The sequence below is a fragment of the Physella acuta genome, unplaced genomic scaffold, assembly GCF_028476545.2.
Source record: "Physella acuta isolate Inbredline_101_S28 unplaced genomic scaffold, ASM2847654v3 ptg001298l, whole genome shotgun sequence".
NCBI lineage: Eukaryota > Metazoa > Mollusca > Gastropoda > Physidae > Physella > Physella acuta.
Window position 1 is genome coordinate 287744 of NW_026732813.1, and position 14182 is coordinate 301925.

General features: G+C 39.0%; 1 protein-coding gene across 1 annotated transcript in view; it reads right to left on the reverse strand.

Moving 5' to 3' along the window:
* The window catches only part of LOC131958194 (protein unc-13 homolog B), a 169614-nt gene extending 163142 nt beyond the window's left edge, over positions 1 to 6472 (reverse strand). Inside the window, exon 1 of the mRNA XM_059323073.1 lies at positions 6447 to 6472. The gene's annotated coding sequence lies outside the window, so the exon portion shown is untranslated. The remainder of the gene's footprint in view (positions 1 to 6446) is intronic.
* Positions 6473 to 14182: the final 7710 nt, after the last annotated feature.

The following is a 14182-nucleotide window of genomic DNA, read 5'->3' on the forward strand; positions in this document are numbered from 1 at the left end:
AGGACACAACCATAGTCTTATCGACCCTCCCCCCCCCCCAACCCCGGGTAATGACATATAATTTGAACACAGTCATATTTAGTGACACGCACACACTTTTCTCACACAACACGAGTTTTATCAACACTCATTCCCTCGGCAAAGTTGAATCTAACTGCTCAACACAAACATACTGTGAGAGAGTCATACACACACAGACAGACACACAGACAGACAGACAGACACACAGACACACAGACACACACACACAGACACACACACACACATACTGACACTTCACAGACAACTAAACGTAACCCCACCCCTCGACACCTGCACACGGTAAGTCTTCATCAAGCCGGCGATACTAATCATATAATTACTGTTGTCTACAGCACCAATCAAAGCCCAACAAACATGGCCGACACACTCATTAACCTTGTGACGGCAATCAATACCCACCGTAATGTCAACCATTAAAAGCTAATCCGGAAACTTTTAAAATAATCCACAAACAAATTTATACTATACTAAAGGCGAGTATTATCTTAATAATCTATCCTAAATATTCTTCCTAAAATACTATACTATTGTTAAGTTCTAAATGAGAATGGCAAGCTTATATGAACACGTAAAACAGACGTGTCAAGAGCAAGTCTATATGAACAAGGTGTGTGACAGATATGAAAATAGCAAAACTATTTGAACAAGCTGTTGAGCAGACGTGACAATAGCAAGTCTATATGAACATGCAAAACATACGTGTCAATAGCAAGCCTATATGAACAAGGTGTGTGACAGACGTGAGAATAGCAAGACTAGCCTATATGAACACGCGAACCAGACGTGTCAATAGCAAGACTATTTTGAACAAAGTGTGCGACAGACGTGAGAATAACAAGACTATATGAACAGCCAAGTCAATATTCACGGGTTTTGTTTCCCAGACTAAATAATGTCGGATATTATCTGAGATCATTAAACGGAGATGGAGTGATTAAACGCTTGACTGGGCTATCGATTGATTGATTACCGTTCGTACGTACTGTTATGTAGGCACATATAGTATTCGGCATAGGCAACGCGTTTTTATATGAGATAAGGCTTTTGACGATATAAGTTAACTACAGTAAAGGCTGGCAATATAAAATAGTATACAGGCATAAGCAGCTCAAACGTTGCTCGAGTGCCTAGTTTCGGACCTGGGAGTTAGCAGGCGAAGTAGAGTTCAGCTGTTTCTGCAAGTTCAGAGCTTATGAAGGAATACTGTGGTCAGGTTTTTTTATCCACCTGTCTTTAATTCTCCTAACCCGAGTCAGGTACTAATCAGAGCTGGGTGGACTCAGGGACGTCCTCTTGACCCGAGCCCGGAATTGAACGGAGACTGTCGGGTTGTCTGTCGTAAGCCCTACTTCTCGACCACGCCGCTGACAAGCAGGCGAAAACATGCTCTTTAAGCATGCGCTATTGATAGGGATTTAAACCCCTCCCCCCCCCCAGCACACACAAAGCATAGCACATCCTGTTTTGGTTGCTGAGAGGTGCTTAGTAGCGGGGGAGGGGGGTGCCAAACTGCGAACAACCAGATATGTAGAGAAGCTATCATCCCAGCCAGCAATGTTTCTCCTAGTCTCCATAGACCTTAATACAAATGCCTATTCAAAACCGATACAGCGAAAATACACGTTTACAGTAAAATTCTACAGCTGCAAACTTCAATAAATATAAATGAAACCGAACAGAAAAAGAAAGAACCCACGAAACAAAAATAAAAGCAAAAACAATAAAAAAAATGATCCGAAAAAATATGACCAAGGCGATTAAGCAGGAAATATTTGAAAAGTGTATTCGAAGGTAGAAAAAAAGATGTTAGAATAATCTATATTTAAATTTGCATAACCCGCGTTAATGTAAATCTAATTACAGCATTCATCAGCGAATACAGTTATGTATTGTCGCGTTAATGGTGGCTTAATTAACCCGCATCGCCATTTTCACGACCACAAATTTAATAAAACATCTGGCTGTATTGTCCGCATTATTGGACACACGTGAATTTAATTATCTAGACATAAGCCCCAAGACTGAACGATAACTCTTACAGTAAACAGTGAGCAGTAATGTGATACAGAGTCTATTGTTTGCACAGTAGGTAGACCGATCCTACCACTTATTGATTGTTTGCGTTAGTCTTAGTGGTGAGCATACCGTTTCTTTATGTGCAGTTTACATGCAGTAAAATACAACTTGAGAACGTATCTAAACATCTGTATCGTAACGATTTTCTGAAAGTAAGTTACAATTTAAAGTTTTTACATAGCTTTATGTAGGCCTACATTGCGTCTTTCTTCTTCTTCTTATAGCATGCATTTAAAACGTTTTAATTTCTTGGATCTGTGTTAGGTTATGGATAATCTATTATAGATATGTTTATATTACGTATAAGAGCTCGTTTTATGGTACTTTTATACCAAGCATATGTGGTCTTGTTATGAATATCTGCACATAATATATGTATTCATGTATAATTAATTATGTACTTGTATAAATAATAGATAGGTGTTCAAACGAATATCATTAATATAGATGAGATTTAATGTATTGATGTGAGAGCACGCATCGATCAGCTGAATGAACCTACACAAGTGCTCAGCACTAATAACAAAACATCAGCGTTTAACCTAAATGGTCAGTGTAAATAATAAATGTCCTCCGTCGAACTATAATGTTCCTGCTTTTATTTAGCCTAGTGCTAGCTGTGTGCCGATTGATTAGAAAAATTATTTTTGGGGCACATTGGGTTTGAGAGTTGACGTAAACCAAATAAGCCGGCTTTGACGTCATCAAAACGTGTGTAAACTGTAATGCCATAATCCCGTAGTTCAAAAGGAGTCTCCGATTCCAGCAATATCCGATACTTCTGATAATGGAGGGGGGTGGGGGTAGGGGGGTATTTTTGTTTCTGTGACGTCTGGTTGAAATGTGTTTTGCGGTTACACCCCTCGTCGAGGTGAGTGGAATCGATACTACAGGTAGGGGAGCGGCCAGTTATAGAATCAATCGATGGTGATTGGTTTACTACGTACCCGAATAAAAAAAGTGGGGTAAAACAATACTATGAATGGGTGTGTTGGGTGGAGGTGACACGCGGTAATCTTGGGGTCGTACATAAGTGACCACACCTAAATGTTATGGGGGGGGGGGTAGTTTAGGCGTATGTACTATCGTGAGAGGTAGGTCAGTTAATGTGTAGTAGAGTGTGTGTATAGGCTTGCATTAAAATGATCAGTATCACCAAAACAACGGCATGGAAACCAGAATATAAACAAGCATACACGCGTTAAATATGAATAAACTCATCATTTATATGTAAATAAGTTTTTTTTAAAAACAAAAACCTTTTATTTGCGTTTGAAATATTATTATGGGAAGGGGGGGGGGGTGCTGGTTTGGGACGTGAAATTATGGCGGTGAGGCTTTGACTTTAGTGTGACGATAAGCGTAGACGGAGGGGTGTTGAGACGGAGGCAAAAAGATTGACGCACGTGTGGTCAACATCACTCAAGACATAGAGCTGACCATGTCAACATCTACCTGGATTGCACGTCAACTCGGTTCAAGCATCTCTTTATTCTCATTCATTAGAACTTCTCATGTGAACGTTTATTTTGAAACTCTAATCAATAATTAACATTGCATGCCAACCAGTAAGGCTACCACTGTGACGTAGGCTGTGGGGGGGGGGGGGGGCTTATTGGGTATTAGGATCTCCCATAGACCTCCAAATTGTAAGACGCCTTACTACTATCTAACAGATAATGAATATATATATATATATATATATATATATATATATATATATATATATAAACTTATAACCTATACCTATTCACGAGCTTTATATATTTTATATAATTACATTTTACAGATAAATCATATTTTATATTTAAACTGTAGAAACTGAAGTGCTTGTCGATTTGTTTAAAAGCAATTAGATATATAGTCAAGTGTATTTACTACGTTACAACAACAGTTTTTAGTCAATTTAATTAAATTAGTTCAGCCACTGAGTCGAAAACTGCTTATTAGAATACCAACTAGAACAATTAGAACTGATATTGACTTTTAACCCGTATACACATCCTAGAACGTGAATCAACACTTGAAGTAACTAGTTACACAAAACAATACCTCAAACATTGAAAATTACATACTATTTTGATTTATATATCAAACCATTCACATAGAGTATTGATGCTTCAATAAGAGCACGCATAATGTACGGTATGTACGAGTCATATACATGGACAAGATAATACCAGCAAACAATATTTAATTATTTATCGTCTCAATAACTTAATGATTTATTATATAATGATATAACACATATCAAACGTGTATGACGTAATGTCCTACATATATATATATATATATATATATATATATATATATATATATATATATATATATATATATATATATATATATATATATATACTTTATAGTCATAACGAATATGTCCTACATGCAAAGTGAATAGTCAAAACATATATCAAAAAGGTGTTATATATCGTTACAACACACACCCTACACACTGTGTAACGTAGTGTCACAACACATCCTATACGAGAAACCACGAGAATAAACCCATCACGCGCGTGTTCACGCCTACTTAGCTCCAACACACAACAAAAATCTGTTCACAGTACACACAATGTGCTGACGTCACTGAGTTCACACAACTCAGCTGTTGTTTATCTGAAATTCATCATATTTTTCCTTCCCCGTCTGTCCCTACACATCTAGCCTGGGTAATTCACGGCAGGGGATGTACAATGCCCTGTCGATTTTTATTTATCCCCACTGGACACCGAACTAAAGGGTTAGAGAAGTGAAAGGGGTGGGGGGAGGTTGGGGGGGGGGGGGGAGTTGGCGGGTAACAGCTTAAATCACACAAAACGTGATCGATATGCTATTAATAAACGGACGGCGGTTTGACATGTGTGTAAGGGAGATAAAATTGGGGAGAGTATGAAGTGGGGGGGGGGGGGGGGTGGAGGGGGGTGGAGGGATAAAACATGCAAGTAAGAATGGGTGGCGCAAAAATATACCATAAGGTGGGGGGGGGGAGATGTGTCATGCATGGGAAGATCAAGATATAATTATAAAAAGAAACAGGGGGTGAGGTATGAATGTGCTGGATAATTAATAAATGTCAAACGTGGTCATGTGACCTTATCACGTGCCACGACTTGTGTCACATGATCTGTGTCACGTGCTGTTTTTTTTTTTTGGTTTTTTCTTTTTGCCTGACATAATTCCATCAGAAGAACATTTTTGTTTTATACACTGGGTGGGCCGGTGGGCGGAGAATGATTAACTCTTGACTCCTCTCAACACCCCCTGCCTGCTATGACCACCCCCTTCCTCATCCCAACACCCACTCCCTCCTCCCCCAACAACAAATTACCCACTCCGTATGCAGGGGGCCTCCCAGATGTCACCCATCAAGGCCAGTGTCCATCTCCAGATGATTTCCATCAGGTCTGAGAGACCCAATACATCAGTCCGGCATATGAGATTCTGATGGAACAATTACCCGTAAAAATAGAAGATATTCACAGATTCTCAGCGTCCATATGACATGTTCATATGGTCAGATTAACATACATCAGTCCGGCAAATGAGAGGCTGATGGAACAATTACCCGTAAAAATAGAAGATATTCACAGATTCTCAACGTCCATACGACACGTTCATATGGTCAGATTTATTACATTCACACACACGTAGTAAATGAGTTCAAATGTTGATAAGACTACTCAACCCAACTGCCAGCCGCATATATTAAAACATTAAGTCGCATGAAGGTATTATAAACACCGCATGTATTCATACAAAAAGCCGCATGCTTTTTTACGAATAGTCGCATATATTAAAACAAATAGCTGCATATATACATACAAAGAGCCACATATATACATACAAACTGCCGCATATATTAATACAAAGAGCCGCATGAAAACATACAAGGAGCCGCATATGTACGTACAAAGAGCCACCTATATACATACAAAGAACCGCATATATTATATATTATTAAAAAGAACCGCATATATTATTATAAAGAGCCATATTTATTCATACAAAGAGCCGCTTGCTACTACAACTTGCTACTACCCCCCCCCCCCCCCGCTCCCCAGCGTGCCTACCCCCGGGTCTGTATGAAGTTGCTAGAACTCCACTCAGTCCTGACTTACCACGAGTCACTTTGACATTTACCCACCAACCCAGACTACCCACGTTTAATCTCATTTCTTGTCCCTACGCCTACACAACTTTTTTAAATACATTTTTTATAGCCTGACTTCTATAAATAGAATCACTTCAAACGTCTTGAAGTTGAGGGTAATCAATTAAAGAATGCTTTCCTTAACAAAGAACACAAGCTTTTGAGAGTAAATTACCTTTTATGCACGGAATTCTGTAAAGTTTAATCAGGAAAATTATGTTTTAATCCAGAATCGTATAAAAATAATTTTAAAATAAATTGTATATACGAATATGAAGTAAACGCTTAAAAAATCAATAACGAAACACAGCTATTAAAAAAAATCACATTAAAAATATTGAAATTTCACAGCCACATATTTAAACAAGGAAACCAACTTGTTTACTAATGCTCTGCACATGTGTAGAGATTTTTTTTTTAAATATGGAAACATACGTTGGTTTTCTCCCTTTTTATTACCTCCCTTGCGACGTTGAGATAACCGTGTTATTGGTTTTACCAGCTGTTTGAGTAGAGAATGGAGGGGAGGGAGGGGAGGTAGATCGCTTGATGTACAGACTAACTTGATAATAAATAAGCGATCGATCAAAAAAGATCGAACTGTAGCAAGCTGTTGTCCTACATGATTCAGAAAAATCTGCCCTTTGTTTAGTTTTTTACCGTAAAAAACAACTGGTATTGTTTTAACTAAGTGGTCACCCTTTAATCTTAAATCGTGCGGATTTTTTATTTAGAAGTAAAATAAATAGGTTAAAAATCTGATACGACAATAACTGAAAGACTGTTGTATGTTATTTTGTATAATTATTTTTTTTGTTGGTCAGATGAACTGATTAAGTAAGCCCCGGAACCCACAACTATAAAAGTTCATTAGAAGAAGAAACTGATGTTGTTGTTTTTTAGATGTGAGTTTTATGCTAATGAAATAATTATGTCTATGCTATGTATCTACCAAGAAGCAGTGAATTAATGTAGGATTCGAACATGGATGGGTAAGAACTTGTGAACTCTACCGTTAGACCACATCATACTATTTAATCATGGGTAAAGTAAGTAAAAGTAAAGCTCCTTTATCTTTATAATTAGCATTCCGTTGTGCAGATGAAGTAGAGATCATATGTTTCTTGACGTCGGCACTCCGCCTAGTCGCCAGTACTTTCCCCAACCGTAAGACCGGTACCCATCAAAGCTGGGTGGACTCAGGGACGTCTTACAGTCACAAGTCCGAACCGAGATCTGAACTCGAGACTTTCGGGCTTGCAGTCAAAGGCTCTACCACTCAACCACCCCGTCACATACATAAACCACGGGTAAGTGTTTTTAAATATATTATTATTTCAATGTGTGAAAAAAACATTTTAAAAATATGTTTACCTGTATCTAAAACATAATTAATCAACGCTTAACTGTGGATAATAATTTTTTTACAACAATCTGGATAATTTAGTGGTTAAGATTATGCGGTGCCAATAAGTGAGTATAAATGATATCAAGTAAGAATTTACAGCTTTGTAGAGAATTATTATATCGTATAGAGACAAGTATTATTTGGGGGAGATCACTCGTCAATAGTATACGTGGAGGTAAGTATGGTTTGGTAACTAGGAGAGATCACTCATTATATTGCATACATGGCGGCAAGTATAGGGTAGGTCATTCATCAAATGATCTACATTATTTATGGACGTAACTAGGGGACATCACTCATCATATGGTATACACTATACAGGGACGCAAGTATGATTTAGTAACTATGGGAGATCACTCTTCACATGGTATACATGGAGCTAGTAGGTTTTGGTAAGTAGGGAAAATCAATCAGTTTAATCACAACCGAAAGAATTGCTTCGATAATTAATTTTATGTTTTAAAACCCTGGAAGATTCACTTAACTTTTTTAAAATCTAATATTTCACCAAGTTAATTAATTACGAAGTTCCTTTTATTTGTGTTCCGAATATTTTTTTTTCTTGCGCTCTCTCTAGACTAATTAGCATCAGAGTAATTCCAAGGACAGGCGGGACGGAGGGGGTGGGGGAGGGGGGGGGGGGGGGTGTCAGTCGACCTATTTGGCCTGGAGTGTGGGAGACCGTCATTATCATACCCCGTAAACTGGGGCGCTGGGTGGTGAGATCGATTTCTCTCACATCAAAGTTTATTCCATATTTATCCAGACTTGTCCCAGGGCGCTAGCAGTGATGGTCGGAACCAAGTAACTCACGTAGTGAAGGGTCTATGTCCAGAGATAAGGCACACTGTCATTAGAGGATTTTAGACATACGATAAGGGCCTCTGTCATTAAAGATTTTAGACATACCATAAGGCCTCTGTCATTAGAGATTTTAGATATACGATAAGGGCCACTGTCATTAAAAGATTTTAGATATAGGGCCACTGTCATTAAAAGATTTTAGACATAGGGCCACTGTCATTAAAGATTTTAGACATACGATAAATGCCACTGTCATTAAAATATTTTAGACATACGATAAGGGCCACTGTCATTAAAAGATTTTAGACATACCATAAGGCCCACTGTCATTAAAAGATTTTAGACATACCATAAGGCCCACTGTCATTAAAGATTTTAGACATACGATAAATGTAACTGTCATTAAAATATTTTAGACATACGATAAAGGCCACTGTCATTAAAATATTTTAGACATACGATAAAGGCCACTGTCATTAAAAAGATTTTAGACATTCGATATAGGCCACTGTCATTAAAAGATTTTAGATATACGATAAGGGCCACTGTCATTAAAAGATTTTAGTTATACGATAAGGGCCACTGTCATTAAAAGATTTTAGATATACGATAAGGGCCACTGTCATTAAAAAGATTTTAGACATTCGATATAGGCCACTGTCATTAAAAGATTTTAGACATTCGATATAGGCCACTGTCATTAAAAGATTTTAGACATTCGATATAGGCCACTGTCATTAAAAGATTTTAGACATTCGATATAGGCCACTGTCATTAAAAGATTTTAGATATACGATAAGGGCCACTGTCATTAAAAAGATTTTAGACATTCGATATAGGCCACTGTCATTAAAAGATTTTAGACATACGATAAAGGCCACTGTTATTAAAATATTTTAGACATACAATAATGATTAAGTCCACTGTCATTAAAAGACTTTTGACATACAATAAAGGCCATTGACATTAATTTTTTTAGACCAACGGTAATGCCCATTGTTATTTAATAATCTAACCCAAGACATTGATAATGAACTGCAACAAAAACAGTGTATTGTGTATACCACTAATCCTCACCTTCTTATCGTGTCACTTATATTCAAGCATTTATTGTTTACAGAGTATCACACTCATCCTCTATAGTTTATTGTGTATCCTTCTTATCATCAACCTCTTATTGTATATCTTACTTATTTATAAATATATTGTGAATCCCACTTATCCAAAAACCGTTTACTTTATATTCCACGTGTTCTCAACCGTGTATTAAGCATGCAACTTATCCCCAACCGATTAAGTAACCTCCCCCTCCCCCTCCCTCATTCCTTGTGTTGTTTGAGCACGAAGCTCTATCAGATGAATGTAATGCTGCTCACGTTCTGGTGGTGTGGGGTGCCGTCTGAGACGTCACGTGACCAGTGGTACATTTAAGTGGTGTCAATAAATGGCCAACAAATTGGTGTCAATAAACGGCCAACAAATTGGTGTAAATAAATGGCCAACAAATTGGTGTCAATAAATGGCCAACAAATTGGTGTTAATAAATGGCCAACCAATTGGTGTCAATAAATGGCCAACAAATTGGTGTTAATAAATGGCCAACAAATTGGTGTTAATAAATGGCCAACCAATTGGTGTCAATAAATGGCCAAGAAATGTGTGTTAATAAATGGCCAACAAATTGGTATCAATAAATGGCCAACAAATTGGTGTCAATAAATGGCCAACAAATTGGTGTCAATAAATGGCCAACAAATTGGTGTCAAGAAATGGCCAACAAATTGGTGTAAATAAATGGCCAACAAATTGGTGTAAATGAATGGCCAACTAATTGGTGTTAATAAATGGCCAACTAATTGGTGTAATTAAATGGCCAACAAATTGGTGTCAATAAATGGCCAACAAATTAATTTACACCGATGGACGGGCAAGCCGTGTAAATCTATGAAATTTACAATATATAAATAGGACATCTTGTAATTCTATGGTTAACAAAATACTGTAAATATACAAGAGATAAAACATTGCCTGCTTTGAGCATTAATCTCCGAATAGCCCTAGTCAGCTCTACCTGCACAATATGCCGTGCGAGTAGCAAATAACATGGCCAGGCAGAAGTAAGTTTCTAAAGACCAGGGGTCAGTTCTATGAGGCAGAACCTCGCCCACGCTGATACTCTTTTTATAGACCGAAACTCATTGTGTGGCTGGTGACACTAGAACAGGACAACAGTTCTACAGTTACTACCTACTGAACCTACCTACAAAACCTACCTATAGAACCTACCAACAAACCTACCTGCAAAACCTATCTACAAAACATACCTACAGAACCTACCTACAAAACCTATTAAAAAACCTACCTACAGAATCTACCAACAAAACCTACCAAAAAATCGACCTACAGAACCTACCAATAAAACCTACCAACAAACCTACCTACAAAACATATCTACAGGTAGCCACCAAGATGAGACAGAACCACTGGCAGATGTTACCTGTAGTGTGAGCTGCACTGTCTTGTGAATATTCATCTCATAGAGTCATTTTAGGCCTGCAGAGTTTCTTCCAGGCATCAGTTCGTGGGTGGGGGGGGGGGGGGGCTTTGCCCCGAATAAATTCTACCGCCCCCCCCCCCCGAACGAAATGAAATTTATATAATTTAAATAGAAAATATATACTTTTAACAGTGTCCGCCCTCCCCCCCCCCCCCCCGAAGAAAGTCTCCCCCCCCCCCCCCCCGGAGAAAAAAGTCTGGAAGAAACACTGTAGGCCTGTCTTGTGAATATTCATCTAATAGAGCCATTTTAGGCCTGTCTTGTGGATATTATCTTCTAATTAGTTTACTAATTGCATTCATCTTTTTAGATTTCTAGTTCATAGCACATGTTATTTGAACTGTCAAATTTTGATTTGTAATTACGATAAATATTAAATTTTTTATGATGATGAAAATAACTTTTTTAAATATTGGAAAGAAAAAGAAAACAACATTAAAACTCCTGTAGGATTATACTAATAGGAATCTGAGTTTAAAAACAGATCAATCATCCCCGACATCCCCCCCTCCCCCTCCCGACCCCGCCTACACAATCTCATTCTCTCACTTCAATGACGGAGTAGGCAACTAATCATTGGCTGTGTCCAGCTTTAGCTCGCTCGACTTAAAACCAAATCTGTTCTTGTATTGGGCAAAACTATTTGATAACTACACGGGTTCTTACAGAGAGAAAAAAATAGATTACAGTTATAAAACATATACAGAGGCGTAGCGAGGGGGGGGGGGGGCGGGTGGGAACATATGTCCCGGACGCCGACCTTAGGGGGCGCCTAAATGGGTTGGAAAAATAAATTGAAAGCTTGAGGGGGGGGGGGGGTGCCAATCACAAATTTGACGGGGGGGGGGGTGCAAATCGAAAGTTTGTCCCCGGGCGCCGGGAAGGGTCGCTACGCCTCTGAACATATGAGCAATTATTTTAGAAAAAAATGGTTTTAAAAGAAAGAAAATATTTATTTTGTTTTGGCAAGGAAGTATTTTTTTTGCTTCAGGAAGACAATCTATAGTTTCAGTAAGAAAAAAATTACTTTAAAGTAAGTAAATTATTTGATTTTAGCAACAATTAAACTACTTAAGACAGTGCCTCTACACATTTAGACTTGTCGATACATAACTATGTAGTGTGTGTGGGGGGGGGGGGGTTAAGATTTGTGTGGATATGTGGGATGGGGTTAGAGATTATGACACTTCACTCGTTAATTTATTACATTATTATGTGTGTTGAGGGGGAGGGGGAGTGGGTATAAAACGGCAAAGTAAGCGTGTAATTATTTATGGACGAACTTTTAAAGACGGGGTTCGAACTGGGAAACTTGAGCATACAGCCGGTTCAGCCAACCAGTTCACCACTTTAGACACAAGGGGGGTTCATTACATGACAGATTCAATCTGCCAGATATGTTGCGTCTATTCTGCTTCAAACCTGCTTACATACTGCTTACTTTATACCCTGATACATCTTACTTACACCATACTTACACCCTGCTTACACAAATATTACATCCTGGTGACATGCCACTTACATCTTATTTACACAATGTTTACATCATAAATATACCCGGCTTAAACATCGCCCGAATCTTGCTTTTAAACCCCACCTAAATCCTAGTTACTCTCCGTTTACATCATACCTACACCCCGCCTACATCCTACTTACACCCCGCCTACATCCCACTTACACCCCGCCTACATCCTACTTACACCCCGCTTACATCCTCCTTACACCCCGTTACACCCATCCTACACCCTAGTGATTTAAGATCCCGACTAGATGTAGACAGCACGTGATAAAACCCCGACATTCCTTCAAGAGGTAGCCCCGAGCCTAATTCCCAGACCATTTGTCTTATTAGTTTTAAATTTGAAACTCCCAGTCGTCTGCTGAGGGGGGGTCATTGCCTGGGGTCTGAAGGTCATGCGTCCATCAGCTGAGGCCTGAAGGTCATTCTTTCATTGTTTTGTCTGAAGGTCATGCATCGATTACGTCAATATCTGCCAGGAAGTACAGTTTGATCTATGAAAGTCAAGCATCGATGTTCTGTATCAGTGGCGTAGCCAGGATCGTCTCAAGGGGGGGGGGGGTCCAATTTTTACCCGGGGACAAACTTTCGATTTGTACCCCCCTCAAACTTTCGATTTGCACCCCCCCCCCCCCCTCAAACTTTAGATTTGCACCCCCCCTCAAACTTTCGATTTGCACCCCCCCCCCCTCAAACTTTCGATTTGCACCCCCCTCATACTTTTTCTATATACCGAGGGGTCTATAGGGGGGTTATGACCCCCCCCCCCTAACCCCCCCTGCCTACGCCACTGTTCTGTATCATCTAATACGTCGCACGTGTCTGTAGAACATATTTAAATATCATGACGTCAGAAAACCACGTGCTAGGCACGTGACCCGAGTCAGCGTAACATCCACATCCATCCATGTATCCAACCCCTTCAATTATCTTTAGTTTGAATTCCCCTCCCGCCTGACGGGAACAAATCTAATTCTCCTTCAAATAAAAACACGAGCTCAATTAAAATTGTATCACAATCTGGGCCCTGGGTGAATGCCGTGTCAGCCCTAATTCAATCATTCGCTTTGATGCTAAGGTTGGCCGCCCGGGTTTTCACACTCAGGTTGGCCCGGGTTTTGTTTTCACACTCAGGTTGGCCCAGGTTTTCACACTCAGTTTGACCCAGGTTTTCACACTCAGTTTGACCCAGGTTTTCACACTCAAGTTGGCCCGGGTTTTCACACTCAGGTTGGCCCGGGTTTTCACACTCTGGTTGGCCCGGGTTTTCATACTGTGGTTGGCCCGGGTTTTATCCATAATTTCATACTCAGACATCCCTGAGATACACCATTATCCATATCCATATCCCCATCATCATTTCCTTATCCATACTACTACTCCTATGCTTATCCATACATATCCCCATCCCATCCTATAACCTATCCCTTAGCATATCTATCTCTAAATAACAATAGGGATTGACAAGGGGGTAGTGTACAGAGGGTCGATAGATTCAAATAAGTTTAATATTTCTCGGTAAGATCTCAGTCCTACTTAAAACAATGAAGCCCAAATAAAACAATGTTATTTTAATATTTCTTTGGGGTTTTTTCTTCATAATATAATATTTTATGAATTGTT